Consider the following 19,015-nt stretch of genomic DNA (forward strand, 5'->3'; position numbering starts at 1 on the left):
CATGGTGTGAGGGACAATTGAACACAGACACATTGAATGCGTATTTGATTCAATGTGCGCAATAAAATTATTCTATTTTGCCCCTGACTGTAAAAATCCTTAGGGTGTTTCTGCTCATCCATATCTTTATGCTCAGCTCAAAATCTTCCAGTTTAACGTCCTACGTTTTTTATACCCTTTAGGTTATGGGACACGACTGATTAAGGCAAGTGAGTGACGGTGGGATAATTGGTGAAATGAGAATATGAGACGAAGCGAGATTATTCCGAGAAAATCCACGAACACGATGTTGTCTACCACAAACTTACTTGGCTGGATATCGAACCAAGGACTCCACTCACCAGAGGTAAGTGCTCTACAACTAAGTCACCGTGATTTCCTTAAGAATCTTCATCCCGGCGAAATTAAAATACGCTAATTTTACAGTAATTATGTGATATCTTCAAATAGGTAAAAGATAATCGAAATGTGGAACAAGAGCGCCCTAGACAATATTATTTTGCATGAGAAACCGTTATCACGACTCACTTACCTGCTTTCTATTTCCAGCCATTTAGAAAATCGGCATTTATTTTCGCGTTTCTAAGTAACTGCAAACGGAAAGCTACTAGGTGACTCGTGATAACGGTATCTCATGCAAAATAACATTGTCTAGGGCGCTCTTGTTCCACATTTCAATTATCTTTTATCTATTTGAAGATATCACACAATTACTCTAAAATTAGCGGTATTTTAATTTCGCCGGGATGAAGACTCTTAAGCTCAAACTCAACGAGAATCATCGTTAGGAGTATTTTCATCATTATACACTCCAGGGGCGGATCCAGGACGGACTTCTCGGTGGGGGGCAGTGGATTGTAATACTGCTACTTAGAATTACTTTTAAGAGCTCCAAACTCTGGGATGGGTTTTTATTTATATATATAAAATAAAAAAGTTTTCTCTTCTGGGGAGGAGGCGATCGCCCCGATCGCCTCCCCCTGGATCCGCCACTGATACACTCAATTTCGTTGTTTATTACAAGAAGAGGTGACTAATACTTCTGCTCTGTATGAAATATTTTTTGCTAAACTGTTTAGTTATGAACAGAACCGCATTCATTCCTTATAATTTTAGGTTTACATAGAAGTGTCAGTATGCTCTGTGCTTTTAAAATAATAAAGAAGCTAGTATAAAAGGTGTCGTGTCATTATTACAAGCTGTCATAAATGTGCAATTCACTCCAAATACTGCTCTGTCATTTTGTAAAGCATAAAGCGACAATTCCTGTTTACTGGGGTTTTCACAGAAGAAAAAATTGTGTAGAATTACTGTTTTAACTCTTCAAGTATAGCCTAGAGTTTTGAGGTTGGCTTTTTGGGAGCGCTGAAATGAAATGAAATATTAGAGTTTAACGTCCCACGATTTTACCCTTTAGGCTAAGGGAGACGATGATTAAAGCAAGTGAATGATGATAGAAGAATTCGTGAAATGGGAAAGTGGGAGGAAACAGGAGTACCCCTAGAAAATTGACGAATACGATATTGTCCACTACAAACATACTTGGCCGGGAATTGAACTAAGGACCCCTCGCACCAAAGATAAGCGCTCTACCACTGAGCCACCATACTCCGCAGTTTAACTAAGGGATTAAGGATGGAATTGATATCTGTTTTTACAATTCTGAACTTCTGTAAACAACAAGCTTTCGCTCCTTTTTTCGTTTTTTTTTTTTTTTTTTCCCTATAGCAATCACAACTGAAAGCACAAATTCAAGGATGTTATAAAATAGAGGATCTGCCCTTACAACAAAATCTTGAAGCCATACGTCACAGTTTCGTCACCCCTACTCTGTCCACTCCGCCCAATAGGATCGCAATGTTTTGAGCCAACAATGATGGCGGAAACGAAAGTAGCCAATCAGACGATGGTGGAAACAAAAGTAGCCAATCAGACATGCCGATGCTCGGTTGTTTTTTGGCTTCATCGATTTAATAGGATGACAATACATATGGGCAGTTCATGTATTTATAACATCCTTGCACAAATTGTAGTTTTTTTTTTCACTTCCGGTTTTAATAGAAAGTTTAGAGCCGAGATACCCATACCAATAAATTTTTGCAATTGTGATGGACGAACTTACAAAGGATATCGTACAGCGGTTGGATGAAATGAAGAGAAGCAGCAGGAGTGAAGTGACGCGGAAGGATACCGGGGAACAATAAAGATGACACTAGTAGTAGAAAAACTGCAAGAAAGTAGACTGAGATTGTTTAAGCATGTAAGAAGAAGAACTTTGGTACACGTAGCTCACCGAGTAGATGCTATAGAAGTCAGTGGGAAAGGAACCTTAGACCGGCCAAACAGGAAGTGGGAAGATTGTGTTAAGAGCCTGCCTTACTAAAAATAATACAAAATTTACCATTTTTCTTTTGCTTGTTTATTTATAAGTGAAAGGAGATAATAAACTGCAACTTACCACAATCATAGATAATGTCATTCCACAACAGAAAATATGAACCTGAAGAATGTTCAGTGTTGCCATCCATAGAAATTACAGTGTTGCCAGAATAACAATTCCCCTAAAATCCAAGTTAAGGCAGCGAGTAGAAGAACGAACTCAACTGCATTTCATTACGTATCATGTTGTTTTGGTTTGCTGTGAACTACTTTTTAAATAATAGTTGTATTTGGTTTGTAATAAACAAAATACAGTGGACTCTTTTTAATTCGAAGTCCAAGGGGACACGAAAAAGCTTCGAATTATCCAAAATTCGAATTATCCAACAACATTCATTTTCACATATATAACAACAAAGAAACCAAAGTACTGTGCATCAACAACATATTCATATGGTGTAGACTTTACCTTTAAAGCAGCTTATTATTTGCGTGATCGAATACCGCACACCAACAAACGACATTGACTCCACTTAATTCAAACTACGTGTACAATGAAAAATATATTTACGTACAACACTACAACATACATTGAATAGCCCAAACAATTAAACACCAGTAACAATTTGAATATTCTGTTCTCACTTTTAAGAAGTCGTAAACCTCATTTGCTAGAATTTGATTGTTTTTGTACGGTCAATAAATCTTGAATTTCATGTATTGCGTGAAATGCGATTCTAATAACATTTGGTTGACTTTATCAATAATTCATCTTAAATTTTCAACCAATTCTGAAACAAGATGAGATTGGCACACGTTCTCTATCTTTACTTCTTCCCCAACTCACTTTCATCTGTATCATTACATAGATTTTCTATTTATCTTCTGTATTACTCTTCCCTATGGCTGCACCTGGATAACTGAAAACACGTTAAAGCTGTATTTCTCTGTTTACATCTGTCCAACATTAAAAATTTTCAACTGTATTTACTTCGAATTATACAAAACATAGGTCCAAAAGTTCGATTTATCCACGAATTTTTACTATTGTTTTCAATACAGTATTCAAGGGGAATGGACTTCTGTTCGAATTATCCAATATTTCGAATTATCCAAGTTCGAATTAACGAGACTCTACTATAGTTTTAACATATAGTTATAAAAATTAAATAATAATGCTATTTAAAAGTAATTCACAGCAAACCAAAACAACATGATACGTAATCAAATGCAGTTGAGTTTGTTCTTCTAGTCGCTGCCTTAACTTAGATTTTAGGGGGATTGTTATTCTGGCAACACTGTAATGTCTATGGATGGCAACACTGAACATTCTCCAGGTTCATATTTCATGATGTGGAGAGCTCCTTCGTGGCTAAGCGGTTAGCGTACGCGCCTTTGGCGCGGGAGACCCGGGTTCGATTCCCGGCGGGAGCTCATGTGGTTCGGATTCCACGATAATCAGTAGGTCCACGTCTCATATAGCCTCGCTGCTGAAAAGGGACGTTTAACGCAATTCAACAACATTTTATGTTGTGGAATAACATTATCTATGATTGTTGTAAGTTGCAGTTTATTATCTCCTTTCACTTATGAATAAACAAGCAAAAGAAAAATGGTAAATTTTGTATTATTTTTAGTAAGGCAGGCTCTTAAGAACGATACGGTGCAGTATGGTGTCACAGCCGATATGACAGAATATATAAAACTGATGGAGGACAATGATCCGAAAAACCGATCCCAGCTAACTGGGAAAAAGGCTTACAAGGGAACATCTTATATTGATAGTAGCATTGCCCAATCAAACAATGCGCAATCGATAGAGGAGTGAAGAAAAGTTAAAAATTCAAAATTTTACGGGCCGACACTCGGAAAGACTGGAGATACAGAGGAAAGAAGAATCTAGAATCATGTGAAGATAGCGATGCAAAAGATACATTGACACAGAAAGGACTTCAAAATAACAAAAGTAATCACAATGACATTTACACAAGAGTATAGTAAGCAAATATTGTACCCACAGACATGCTCAACATCATCATATGTAATGCAGAATTGGCAACGGAACACAAAATGAAATTTTGTTAAATGGCACAGAACAAAAATTATAACATGTAGAAAATCAAATTATGAGTAGAACCATATCTGTGAACTCGTGATGTACAGTGTTGCCAATGTTTGAGGATAGGCCTATATGAATTCCTATATGAATCTCGGATGTGGAAGAGTACATACCGTACATGATTCGAACTAGTTGAAACCAACATGTGCGACCACAAACAAGAATATAATCACTGAAGTACGAAAATATAGAACGAAGCACAGTGTCGAAGCAGATTTGCTGAAGCGAAAATCAGGATAGTATCAAACGGAACATACAAAACTTCATATAGGAATTCATATAGGCCTATTCTCAAACGTTGGCAACACTGTACATCAGGACTTCATAGGTATGGTTCTACTTATAACTAGATTTGCTAGATATTATAATTTGTATTCCGTGCCATTTAACAAAACTTCATTTTGTGTTCCGTTGGCAACACTGCATTACATATGATGATGTTGAGCATGTCTGTGGGTACAATATTTGCTTACTATACTCTTGTGTAAATGTCATTGTGATTACTTTAGTTATCTTGAAGTCCTTTCTGTGTCAGTGTATCATTTGCATTGCTATCATCACATGATTCCAGATCCTTCTTTCCTCTGTATCTCCCGTCTTTCCGGGTGTCGGCCCGTAAAATTTTGAATTTTTAACTTTTCTTCACTCCTCTATCGATTGCGCATTGTTTGGTTGAGCAGTGCTGCTACGAATATAAGATGTTCCCATGTTAGAAGAAGATTGGACGTATTTTTAGGACACTGAATTCATATAAGTAGAAAACATTTAGGGGGTGCGGTGCCTCAATGGTAGACTACTTATATCTGATGTGTGGGGCAACTGATTAGATCCCCGGCCAAGTAAGGTTTGTGGTTGACAACACCGTGTCGCTGGGTTTTCTCGGGGTACTCCTGATTCCCCCCACATTCTCATCCCACTAATTCTTCAATCATTATTCATCTGTCTCCCTTAGCATAAAAGACATAATCGTGGGACGTTAAACTTAAAAAGATTTTATTTTCATAGAAAACATTCCTATATATTTATTACTTCTTTTGGTTTGTGATACACAATATTGAAACCGGAAGTGAGAGTGGATTTAAAGCACTTCCGGCTTTAGTATAAGAGTAAAGGAGTATTCCAATTTTGAGATACTGACTACACATGGAAAAGGTTATACACTGCTTTTGCTCTATTGTGATTAGCACTGAAGCCAAAAAAGGATAGATCTCTAATACTTTCGGTTGGATTAGAGAAATATGAACGTAGACGGAAAGCTTTTCTTGTTCAGTGGCGGATCTCCCCAGAGATTTGGGCCTATCCCTTCTCAGTTTTTTGAGTGACAAAAATAGTCATCTACGAGTAGTTCACAGGACATGTCTAGGATAACATTAATAGTTTAGAGTTGTATATTTATTTTCATCACTTATTTTGTCCTTCTATTTCTAACTTAAATATTAATCACAATTTTTCGTCATATACAGGGTATCTCAAAACAACACCGACAACGTTTGAGAGTTGATTCTTGACACCAAGATAAGACAAAAAAAAAAGTATAGACCATCCTGAGTGCACAGATGCTTCCTTTCGGAGTTATAGGCTGCCGAAAACATGTAAAAATAAACTTCAAAGATCCATAGCTCCAAAACTATGGGACCTACCATAGGCGTGTCAAGACTTCACTTAGGAACTAATATGTGGCCTGTCAAAAAATACATGTTTCACGATCCTACTGCACTCACAACAATTTTTATAGAGGGAGTTTAGCTAAGAACATATAATTTGAAGTACTCTCCGAATACCTCTATAAAAAAATGTTACGAAAGTACCGCAGAATTCTGAAACATGGATATTTGTATAGGATACACACTAGTTCCTAAGTGAAGTCTTTACCAGACTACGGTAGGTCCCATAGTTGTGGAGCTGTGGGCATTTAAAGTTCAGTTTTTCATGCTTTCGGCAGCCTATAACTCCGAAAGGAAGCATTTCTGTACCCAGGTTGGTCAATATTTTCGTCTTATCTTGCTGTCAGGAATCACCTCCCAAACGTTGTCGATGTTGTTTTGAAACATCCTGTATAATAAAGCAATGTCTTATGACTAATTTGATTAGCTACCATGTCTGTAAATTCCTGAAATTTATTAATTGATAATTCGTACTTCATATCTGACTGTAACTGGTGAAAGGAATTATTCATCTTTTATTCTTAGTTCCTGTTAACGAATTGCATAGATGGATTTCAAATTAAAACCATTTTAGTAAACTCATGATATACCTATCGTAGTCTGGTTTCTGGTTGACCCGCCCCCAGTTCTTACTTTCCAGATCCGCCACTGTTATTGTTACACTGAAACCTATTCTCGATCTCTCTTACCGGATTGTTGTTATACCTGTCGACTGACAGACAGACAGACGGACTAGCACAGCCATTCTATACTTTTTCTACCCTTATGTATAGAATACTTTGTAAGTCTAAAATTTGCAAACTAGCTTAGCTCAATTTTAGATTTAGTAGAAGGCAAATCCAACCTATTTTAAGGATATTCCACTCACAATCCAGTGACAAGAATCACCGTGACAAATGAATCGTTTTGTTACGAACAGAATCACTCGTCTCGCACTTGATCTTTGTGATTAGTTCTTTGTCTGTACAAAGTGTGTTCATTGTCAGGGACAAGGGGAACCAGTTACTCACTATTGCTGAGAGAAACTTCCAACAATCTACTTTCTTTTTAAGACCTCAACAATCCAGAGAAGGGGGAGAATTTGCAAAGAGGGAGAAAGCTATTTGCAGGTAATTGCAAGAAAGAAAAAAAAAATACAACAGTGTACTTTATGGTATCAGGATGGTATGTATGTGAAAGTTCCGCTAATGGAGATGCAAGAAGCTAGGTATTTCGTAATTGTGTTTGCAGAGATGATAAATGTTTAAGGAAAAGACCTTTCAAACACATCACACTCACGTCAGCATTTCAATCTAACAAACAACTCAATCTTTGAAGCATGATTTATTTATTAAATTCACTGTTTATTGAATTTATACACTTATTGTGTTTTCATTCATTTTATTAAATCACGCGCTAACGATTTATTTATTGAATTTATACACTTATTGTGTTTTTGGATCTAGAGATCCAATATATTTCAATCAAAAATTTTCTTGTTGGTCTTATATCTGGAGAACTACAAATAGTATAGCCAAACCCAAACTATCACGTAACTCAGTATGATGTGCTTATTCCGTAGAAAATGCGAAAACTTGATTTAGGGGCCACTAAAAAACATTGTAGCCCCTGATCAAAAAACTAATTATTGGATCCTTGGATCCATTTCTTTAATCATTTCTAAAATTCTTGATTATTCATTTTATTAAATCCTACGTTAATGATTTATTTATTCATTTGTTCGTTTATTGAATTTATTCATTTATTAGGATCATGCTAATGTGCCTTATAAGATTGTAACATCAGTATTTATAGTTTTGTTTTAAAAAATAACCACCTGCCTCTGTTTAAAAGCCTTGTACTCTCATTCATAGTTGGGTTTAAATCACATAAATGTGGACCATTTTTTGACTAATTCAGACCTTTATTTCAAGCCAAAGGATCCCAATTTCGTACGTACTGCTGTGAAAATATAGATTTCTAAGCAAGACATGTTACCAAGATTTTTTTTTTTTTTTTTTTTTGTGCACAAGACTGTCCATAGACTGCGTGCATCAATGGAAACTTGACCCATGACACACTGACCAACACTGGACCCACCACGCACTGTGACTCACTCCGCTCACCAAAACCCATCATCATCAACTATGACCCCTGATCCACGCCCTACTCTCCATTACCAGAGAGTTTACATTTGTAATAAAACAAGGCTGTGAAATTATCACTAATTGGAGTTAGAATATCTACGGTCAATCGCTCAATCACCGCTCTTTTACAATACCGGTGGATTTGATATTTACGGTATAAAATGTTAAAGTTTTTGGCATGGACCATTTCAAGATTAATTTCAATTTGATTATCATATATAATTATTTCCTTTGTTGAATTACAAATACTTTTCAGTGGAAAATAGGATGAAATTTGAAAATCTCAAGTTAAAGTAAAGTAGGCTAATGTAAAGGAAAAAAAAGAGCTGTGTAAAATTTGAGTATTCCCCGGAAGCAAAGTATTGTTCTATTATTTTTATTACAATTAAAAATATCAATATCCAACAGTACGTATTTTTTCTTTCTTTCTTTCTTTTTTTTTTTTTTTTTTTTTTACTTATATACTCATCTCAGGTAAGTAAATAGAAAAAAAATGGAAAAAATGAAGAAAATTGAGGCCTTCAAAGTAAAACGTAGACAAATTCACTACTGTTCAGAAAGTGGTGTCTACAATATACTGGGCAGTGGGCCAGAGTGCGTCACGGTGGATGGTGGGTCGCAGTGGATCACATTATGTTGACCCACGACCTACTCACCTACTCCCTCTCTGGACTGTATATCCGATCGACCGACACTCTACACGACAAATTTTGAACGAAAGAAAATTATTATTATTATTATTATTATTATTATTATTATTATTTGTATTATTATTATTATTATTATTATTATTATTATTATTATTATTATTATTATTATTATTATTATTGCAATATACACAATATACAGCTAGAACAATAATCTGGAACGAGTTCGTTAATAAAGGCAATTAGTTAGCACCTTCAATGGTAACAGTGACTACACATTTTCCATATTCCACACATGGACATATGTGCTTAGGTTAGAACTTTTGGAAGTTAAAAGTGTTTTTGAAGTTTTTTTTTTTTTTGGTTTAAACCTCAAAAAAATATTGGTGAGGTTTAAATCTCACGAATTTAGAGTATGAGAGGTTACTTAAAGCCTAGAAGAGTATCGTTACTGTTTAAACTGATGCCAAACAGATTAGCTTTCCCGAGGTAAAAAACGTTTTTGTTTAAACCTTAAAAGGTATTCATCATCATAGGTATTCTGCCTTTATTGGCAGGTCACTTGCCGCAGCTGAGAAGCTTCCATGCTCCACGGTCCTCCGCTAACCTTTTCGTCTTCGCGTATGATCTTTCTGTTTTAATATCATCCATTAATTGTAATCTCCTTCGCCCCCTCCCTCTCTTTCCCGCCACCATACCCTCTAGCACGTCCCTCATGATACAATCTCTTCTTAGGCAATGTACCAACCAGTTTCTCTTCCTCTTCCTAATAATTTCTAAAAGTGTTCTTTTCTCACCCACCATTTCTAACACTCTCTCATTCGTTTTCCTCTCGACCCAACTAATTCTTTCCATTCTTCTCCACACCCACATTTCGAAGGCTTCCAGTCGATTTTCATCACCTTTACGTAATGTCCACGTTTCCGCCCCATACAGTACAACACTCCACACGAAGCATTTTATGAGTCTTTTTCTCAACTCTTTCTTCAAGGTCCCACAAAACAGACTTTTCTTCTTCCTAAAGGCTTCTTTCGCCATTCCTATTCTTGCTTTTATTTCACGTTCGCACTTCATGTTATTACTAAGAATACTACCCAGATATCGAAAACTATTCACTTGTTCTATTTTCTCCCCTCCTACTTTTATATTTGACACAGACCCCTTCGTTCCAATCACCATGGCTTTTGTCTTTCTAACATTTATTTTCATCCCATATTCTTCAAAGCTCTTTCTCATTTTTTCTAACATTTTATTGATTTTTTTTTTCAGATTCTGCAACAAGCGCCATATCGTCTGCAAATCTTATGCATCTAATCATTCTACCTCCTACCGAAATGCCATCATCATCATGTAGGCTCTTTTTCACTATATCTTCTAGATAGACATTAAATAGTGTTGGCGAGAGGCAGCATCCTTGTCGAACTCCCCTTCCAATTGCACTCTCTTCCGTCCGTTCTTCCCCTATCCTAACACTTACTTGTTGGTTCATGTATAAGTTTCTTATGAGTCTTCTATCTTTCCATTCCAACCCTATCTTTGTTAGTACTCCCAACAACAATTCCCAATTCACGCGGTCAAAAGCCTTTTCTAGATCAATAAATACAACATACACATCTTTCCCTTTTTCTATAAATCTTTCACCGATCACCCTTAAAAGATATTGGTGGGGTTAAAATCTTTTATATTTGGTGGTTTCAGGGTATACACGTGAGTAGTCCCAGAAGTACCCAACCTGACGTATAGACAGCGGTTGTTGTTTGAAAAACGTTACTATGGTCTAAAGTGCCAATCTTATAAAGCTTAAATTTGAAGTTTGAATACACTAACTTGTTTAGTATTTGTTTGGCAACCATCAATAGTGAACACTGTCAGTGAATTTGTAAACACGAAAAAAAAAATGGGTCATCGTTATGTGATACAATGCTTTGATTCGAAAGATTTCAGTCGAACCAATATCAAAGCCGAGCTAGATTCTACTCTGAGGCGTCTAGACTTATTCGTTTGTTTACAACAGTAAAATATTGGTTGGTAGAATTAAAACCAGGCCGTACAAGCTACAAAGACGAACATAACAGTGGTAGACCAAATCAGCTAACCAAGCCAAATATGGCGAAGAAAACCCACAAAATGATATTGGATGACCGTCGACTGGAAGTGCCCAAGCTAGCAGGCATGGTAGGCATTTCAAGAAAAGTGCTGCATATCACATATTGACTGAAAATTTGAACATGAGAAAGCTGTGCGCAAGATGGGTACCGCGTTTGCTCACAATGGAACAAAAACAGCGTCGTGAGGATGATTCAATAGAGTGTTTGGCAATGTTTCATAGGAATTAATCCGAGTTTTTGCGTCGATTCATAACCATTGATGAAATATGGATAAATCGCTTCATATTGGAAACAAAGGAACAGTCAAAACAACGGACTGAAAGGGAAGAACCAGCTCCAAAGAAGGAAAAAAAAAAACAGTTCTATCTGACGGCAAGGTCATGCATGGCACGTGGGATAAGTAAATCAGTGAAAGTTTGGCGCAAAACAAGAATAGTATCACACAAGTCAAATATGTTGCATTACTTATGAATATGCCTTGTATCTGGTAGTTGCTCACAGCATATTGTTTGGCTGTTCTAGCTTGTGTGGAAACTTCCCAAGTAGATTTCCATGGTTCTTTCTGGTCGTTTTCTTTTCAGTCGTTCGTGACTTTAGTGTAAGCAAATAATTAAAACTGGTCTATGAGAGACTAATCCTTATTATAAAGCAAAAACAAATTAATCAGTGAGTAACGTTAATATGCAATCCTCAAAACATTTAAGAGTTATGATTTTCATAATCACCTAGACCAATGGTTCTCAAACTTTCCGATAATGCAGACCTCTGTTCAGTCGGAAAGTGATCTGTGAACCTGCTTGAGTGCTTAAAATTTGACATGGTGTTAAAAATATACTAATTTGAATTACCATTGACAAGAAAAAGATAAAGAGAAATAATGCAATAAGTAATTTATTCTATAGATACGTGATTGTTTCATAGTGAACGAAATTTCAATTGAAAATGCAGTAACTTTCAAGACAGATTGTTTTAAATTAAAAAAAAAACGGAAGAAAGAAATTCACTTGATAAACAATGTTCTCAAATGTGGGGTCACTAATATAAGGAATGAAATTCTTTGTTTATCCATAATTATATTGAAATCTGGAATAAGTTTTGTCACCATCAATCTTATGTTTCATTTCGCTTTAAGGTTTTAATACTGCAAAGAGTAGAAAAGGTCTGCTCACATAAGTAAGTGGTAGGGAAAGACACCAAATGTTGCCATTTTTTTTTTTTTTTTTTTAGACAACTCTTCATACAGTGCACATGCAACCAAAACCTACAAAGTTCATTTTCTTTGAAAACTTTTTCCATGAAGTTCCAGGATAGTTCCAATAGCTGTTTTTGTTCTGTGTTAGAGAGATTCATACCTTGTATGTAATTGATTTCTACATTAGTGAAAATATTTTCAATCCAACCATTACCGTGGGACAAGGAAATATTCTCGAAAACTTGTAGCTAATGGTTTCAAGTGTTTTCTGCTACTCAGGAGAGAGTTTTTCACCTGAAGAATCAATAAAATGTTTGACCACTGGAAATGATGAATAGTTATTGTTTTGCAGTCGTACTGCCCACAACTGCAGTTTCTTAATCTTAAAAGTCTCTTGCATAACAGCTGTGAGTTATATTTTATTACAACAGCTTTCAATTTTTAGGCGTCGAGGACCACCTGGCTAGGTCCCACGGACCCCCAGGGGTCAGTGGACCCCACTGTGAGAACCATTGATCTAGACAAAAAATAAGATATTTGTAATTCTTACTATGAGAGCCCAGATTTATAAACACAAACAATGAAATAGAAATGCACAGGAAAACCAAATGCAGATTTTTTTTTGAAATCCTACCTTATTCGAGAGTATTTCAGTGTCTAATAATGGTCATCCTGAGTTTTATGTGAAACTTCTTACAGAGCGTTAGCGCACTTGTCTTTGGCGTAGGAGACCCAGGTTCGATTCCCGGCAAGATATCATGTGATTCGGATTCCACGTTAATCAGTAGGAACCCGTCTCATATAGCCTCTCTGCTGAAAGGGATGTTAAACTCAACTCAACTCAACTCCTCACAGAGCTATGTGAAAAGTAACGCAATTCTTCTTCAGTGCATTCCCCTTCAATAGGCCTATATGTTTCTTCACCGGGATACTTCCAGTAGTTTTCTACATCAGAAATTTTACAGTGTTTTGTAACTACAATTATTTTAGTAATACCTGACTAAGCTTGCCGAATGCAATTTTGGCAACACCATGACAATTGAAGACATCTGAAAATTCTTCTATCAGAGAAGGTGGAATTATCTAGAACTTATTTTATGAAATCGAGTAATTTGGAGAAGTGATTACTGATGTACAGTTTATCGGGATCGTAATACTACAAATTATGGATGCGTTAAAATATCATATAATACTTTCGACAAACTAGATACTTTCAAATATCAAGAATGAATATTAACAGACCAAACGAATTAAATGTCGACTAAAAGCAGGGAATTTGTGTTATAATTTAGTTCAAAATCTTTTGTCGTCGCGAATTCTGTCGAGGAATTTAAAGCGTATAATATGTAATACGATAATCATGCTTGTTGTTCTGTATGGTTGCGAAAAATAGTCGCTTACTCCGAGGAAAGAACACAGACTGAAAGTATTTGAGAATAATATTCAGATCCAAGAGGAACGGGAATGGGCAATGGCGGAGACTTCATAACGACTAATCGAATTTATACCGTTTGTCAAACGTTATTAGGGTCATCAAGTCTAGGAGGCTCAGGTTGCAGGTTATGTAGCCAGAATGAAAGAAAGTAGGAACGCTTTCAAAGTCTTGATTGGAAGACCAATCGGAGAACGATCAATAGAAGGACCTAGGCGCAGGTAGGAGGACAATATTAAGATGGATCTCGCAGAAATATGAATACCAAGTAGAAACTGGATCCATTTGGCTAAGAACAGAACTCAATGGAGAGCTTTTGTGAACGCGGCATTGAACCTCCGGGTTCCAAAAGTCACAGAGTTATTTAGTTAAATTACGGATGCACTCCGAAAAATATGGAATTAGTGATAATAATGGTAATGTATGTGCAATGTGCACTTTCAATATGACACTTTTGAGTAAAATACGCAATTTTAACTGGAAATTGTAAAATATAAGTACTTTTTTAAAAAACAAAATTAAGTACTATAAGCACTATGAAACATGATTGAAACTGCTTGTCAGAAGGTCTACTACGTAATACATTTCTACATACTTTTAGAAGTGTGAAAAGAAATTAGCATTTTGCTTAGAGATACGGCATCTACTTATAGTAAATAGTATGCAAGACGCCTTAGTATCTCAGTTACGCTAATTTCCAATAGTAAGGCTGATACTTGTCGCATGTCGCTATCTGCACTGGCTCCCACCTCACTCTAAGAAACGTTCAGAAAAAACGAAAACTTGAGAGAACAATTATATGGTGTATTCAAATACAACTTGGAGCTCGTTTGTGGCTATGCGGTTAACGTACGCACCTCTGACATGGGAGACCCGGGTTCGATTGCCGGCGGGAGTTCAGGTGGTATGGATTCCACGTTAATCAGTAGCTCCACGTCTCATATGGCCTCGCTGCTAAACGGGACGTTAAACTTCAAATCAACTCAACTCAAATACAACTTGTAAACATGTGTCTATATGTATGATATGCTAAGATAAATTGTTTCACGCTGATACTTATTCAACTAGCAGAAAAAAAATATTTTCATGATTTTAATTACTTGTAATACCTATGAAGAAAGTAGTTTCTTTTGGAAAGTATAGCGTAGTAATCAGTCAGTGAGCAAACTTCGTAAATCCGGAAGCAAGTGCTTGTGGATCCATTCACCGGATGTCAACTTCTTCTAATTTGATTTAGACAGCAGTAAATAAATGCAATTTACACTTAGGCAGGAAACGAAATTTGTACTCACTCTTCCTGTGTTTATGTCATATCTTCTGCTTTTTCTTTCTGTTTTCTTTCTTTTTTATTTTGCGTGTGTGTGTGTGTGTGTGCTGACGTGCATTCGGATAATTTCAGTGTATTCTCAACAAGTCTTGCAAAATAAAAAGTAACATTTTTTTTTTAAGTGCCATCTTCCTTCAAGGGTTTGGTTAAGAAACAAGCCATTCAGGTCAAGTATATTCACCTTCAGAAATATTAAAACTATAGCGTCGTGTTTCTCAAACTCTTTTCAAGTGGGGACAACTTTCATTATTGACAATGTTCTACGAAGTATACTTGTTTTCTGCGGAAATCCCCTCATAAAGAACAAAAGAGAGGAAGATTTGATTTTATTTGCATTTAGCGTCGCTGTCAGCAGCGAGGCTATATGAGACTTGGACCTACAGTTTAACGTGAAATCCGAACCATACAAACTCCCATCGGGAATTAAACCCGTATCTCCCAAAAGAGAGGAAGAGAAAAGAAACTAAAGATCTCAGTTTTATGTCAACTGTTATGCCCTGTATGCTAAGGGAGACGATGATTGTGATAATTAATAAAAGGGTGGAATGAAGAAAGTTGAAGGAAACGAGAGAAAACCCAACTAAATGGTGTTTGTTCTAATCTAAACCCACTTGTAGCAAGCTGAAATCGAACCAAGGAGTCTTTGATACCGATATATATATATATATATACCGGGTGTCTCACATAAATCCAGTACACCATACGTACTGGTTAATCATCTCAAGTTAAATTACTTTTGGGGTGACAACACTGTCTTAAAAGTTGGCTACACTGCATTTTATCGTAAAGTTGAGTGCAGCAGAATTTTCGTGCGTCGGTTGTTGTGAGAAGCTAACATTGTTGAGTTGTTGTAATGTATTATTTGTTGAATTAGTGCTTGTGGTAACAAGGTTTTTTTTTTTTTTTTTTTTTTTTTTTTTTGACAGAAAGGTGGCAGTTTGCATTAGAACAGCGAGTTGATATTGTGGAATGTTACATAAAGACAGGCTCCATCTAGGAATGTAAAGAAAAGTTTCAAGCGAAGTATCCTGGTAGGGAACTTCCCACGACCAGCAGAATTAAAGACCCATACAAGAAATGGAGGGCTGTAGGATTGGTTCAGAATGTGCAGAGCAAAAAGCGACCGACGATGAGGATCCCTGAAGCTATAGACAGAATTTGCACGGACATCACGAGAAGCCCCGACAAATCGATAAGGGGATTATCACACCAGGTTGGTGTATCTTGTACAGCGGGAGACACTTCTAAATGGTACACCTTAGCCGTAAATCTCCATATGGCTGTACCATTTAGAAGTGTCCCCCGCTGTACATCATGTCATCGTGAACTAAGCCTATTGTGTGAGCGTAGTGTAACAGTTGAAATGTGAGGATCAGGAAAAAAAGAGTTCATTATTGTAACTGACTTTTAACATCAATTACCCCTTACTTTACTTCATGTCAGATGAAGCCTGGTTTCACTTGTCAGGTTACGTAAACTTCCAGAATTGCAGATACTGGTCGCAGGACAACCCACATATTCTGCATGAAGAACCTTTCCACTCAGAGGTGTTTGGTGTGCGATATCCGGCATGCGCATTATTGGCTCCATGGTTTTCAATGACACCTTAAACCGTGTCTAGAGATCTATGAATCCTTCTATGCTCAATTAACAGAAGCAGAGAAGCTGTATGCAGTATTTCAACAAGATGGAGCAACCGCCCACACATCCAATGAAAGTATGGTACACGTCAGCAACGTGTTCCCTGATGACCGAATTGTCAGTAGAGGTCTTTGGCCCCTATGGTTCCCCGATTTAACATCGTGTGATTTTTATTTATGGGGCACACTGAAAAGAAAAGTGTATGCTGGCAATCCTCACACAATAGACAATATTAAAAGGCACATTAGTAGAGCAATTAACAACATCACGCCTGCAGAATTACGGCGTGTTGCTGGTAACATAATCAAACGAGATCAACGATGCCTGGATGTCCACAGCCACATTTTCGGAATCTCTTATAAACAGGTAACTGTTGAACGTTATTATTACACTGGTCAACCGTAAAAATGCTTCGGAGATAAAAGTAACTAATTCTTACTAATTTTAGGGTGGTGATAACGAATATGGAATTAGTTTTTGAAGATTGTTTCGTGTTTCAAGAAATACGTTATCACCGGATGTGCTCCTGTGGAGAAATTAAGGGTTCGTGACAACAGGAGTTGCCTACTTATTTCGATAAACTATCATTGTTTGACGGTTCGTTTCATTGCTATCCTCAGGGACGTACGCAGGGGGTGGGTTCTGTGGGTCATGAGCCACCAAAATTCCGACTTTTTTGTAGTCTAATTTCAGGTGCAATTTTACAAATTTCAATATAATTTAGCCTCAAATTGTATTTGGACCCCCTGAAAAACTTACAAGGGAACCTTCCGAAAATGATAGCTGCAGTGAAAGGTGTGGCCTATGCCAATTGAAAGAGCTGTAACAGAGATGAGCATTCCCAAAAAATTAGCTGCCCATAGAAATAGGCTCAAGAAATATAAGGGGTGGAAGTTCGGGAAACAGCAAGGCTGGACAAGGGGGAAAAGTGTAAATTCCACAAAAAAAGGGGGGGCACGGCAAAATACAATGATGACAAGTGATGTATAGAAAGAGACTTGCCATAATATGGAACAAATGAAGGCCACCAGTGGGGTTAACAGTGTTGCCAACTGCAATGAAAAGTACATGTTTTGCAAAGAGCACTATATGAAGTGAGTGCAATATTCAGTGTCAACCTGTCATGTAGAACATAAGATATGGCGTGTCTAATCAGTGGTACAATCTAACAAAAGAAACAGAAAAAACAGAAGTACGAAAAATACGGAAAAAACGGAGTTGGCCATAATGCGCCACATTTGATCAGGGGCTGTACATATTAGAATGAACAAAACAAGAAGCACCGAATATGCAGGAAACCGACGTACCTAGAGTCGAAAAGAAAAACGAGTTCCAAAGTTGGCAAAACTGGCCATGGACATCCAGGCAAGTCTAATATAGTTAGGCCACTCGCTTCAGAAAAAGAAAATTCTGGCAACAGGCATCACTCGGAATGCATCAATGTTAGAGTGATTGAGGCAATGTCAAGTTGGCGAACATGAAATGGTTGGATTGAGCCAACAACCGATAATAGAAGTAGTGAACATTATGTCATGGTTGGGTCGTATGTGGGAATATGCAGGGTGTCCCACCAAACTTTGTAACCTGAAAGATTTGCGAAACGAACAAAAACGTGACGGATCCAGTTGTCCAGGAATGTACCAATGTCAGGGGGTGATAAAAGTCTGTGAGAAGCAAGTGCCCCCAGGATCCCCAACATAGGGCCCCAGGAGCCAACTTCAAATTTTCAAATGGAAACAGGGACCAAGTGTTACCTCTCTCGATTGATCATGGAATGTGCAACAACATATATAGGAAACATTTGCTATATGAAACATGTTTTTCAAAATGGCCGCCACAAATATGTGCTGTCTTAACATGGCATCGAACAATGTGATCTCAAATTGCTGCGAAGCGAAAAGAGATGTTGCAAATCCAATTGCACAGGAATGTACTCATGTCGAGGGCCAAGAGAACTTTGTAAGAAGCAAGTCCCCCAGGGCCCCCATCATAAGGCTCAAGGGGGTCAACCGCAACATTTCAAATGGGAACAGGGGCGGATGATATTTCTCTGGATAGATACAACACCGTCTATAAAAAAACATTTGCTATATGAAGCACGGGTTTCAAAATGCACAAAATGCACGTTGTTCTTGTGACCCAGCAGATATTTTTGGCGGCCATTTTGAAATCCCATATAGTAAATAATTATGATATGCGTTGTTGCATATTCCAAGATTTATCGAAAAAAATATAACTCTACCGACGGTGCTATTTGAAATTTTTAAGTTGGCCCCTGGGACCCTATGATGGGGGACTTGGGGGCACTTGCGTCTCACAAAAGTTTGTCGCCCGCTGACATGGGTACATTCCTGCACAACTCGATGTGTCACATTTTTTT

Source organism: Thermobia domestica, chromosome 17 (genome assembly GCF_964235325.1).
Source record: "Thermobia domestica chromosome 17, izTheDome1.hap1.1, whole genome shotgun sequence".
In the NCBI taxonomy this organism is placed as follows: domain Eukaryota; kingdom Metazoa; phylum Arthropoda; class Insecta; order Zygentoma; family Lepismatidae; genus Thermobia; species Thermobia domestica.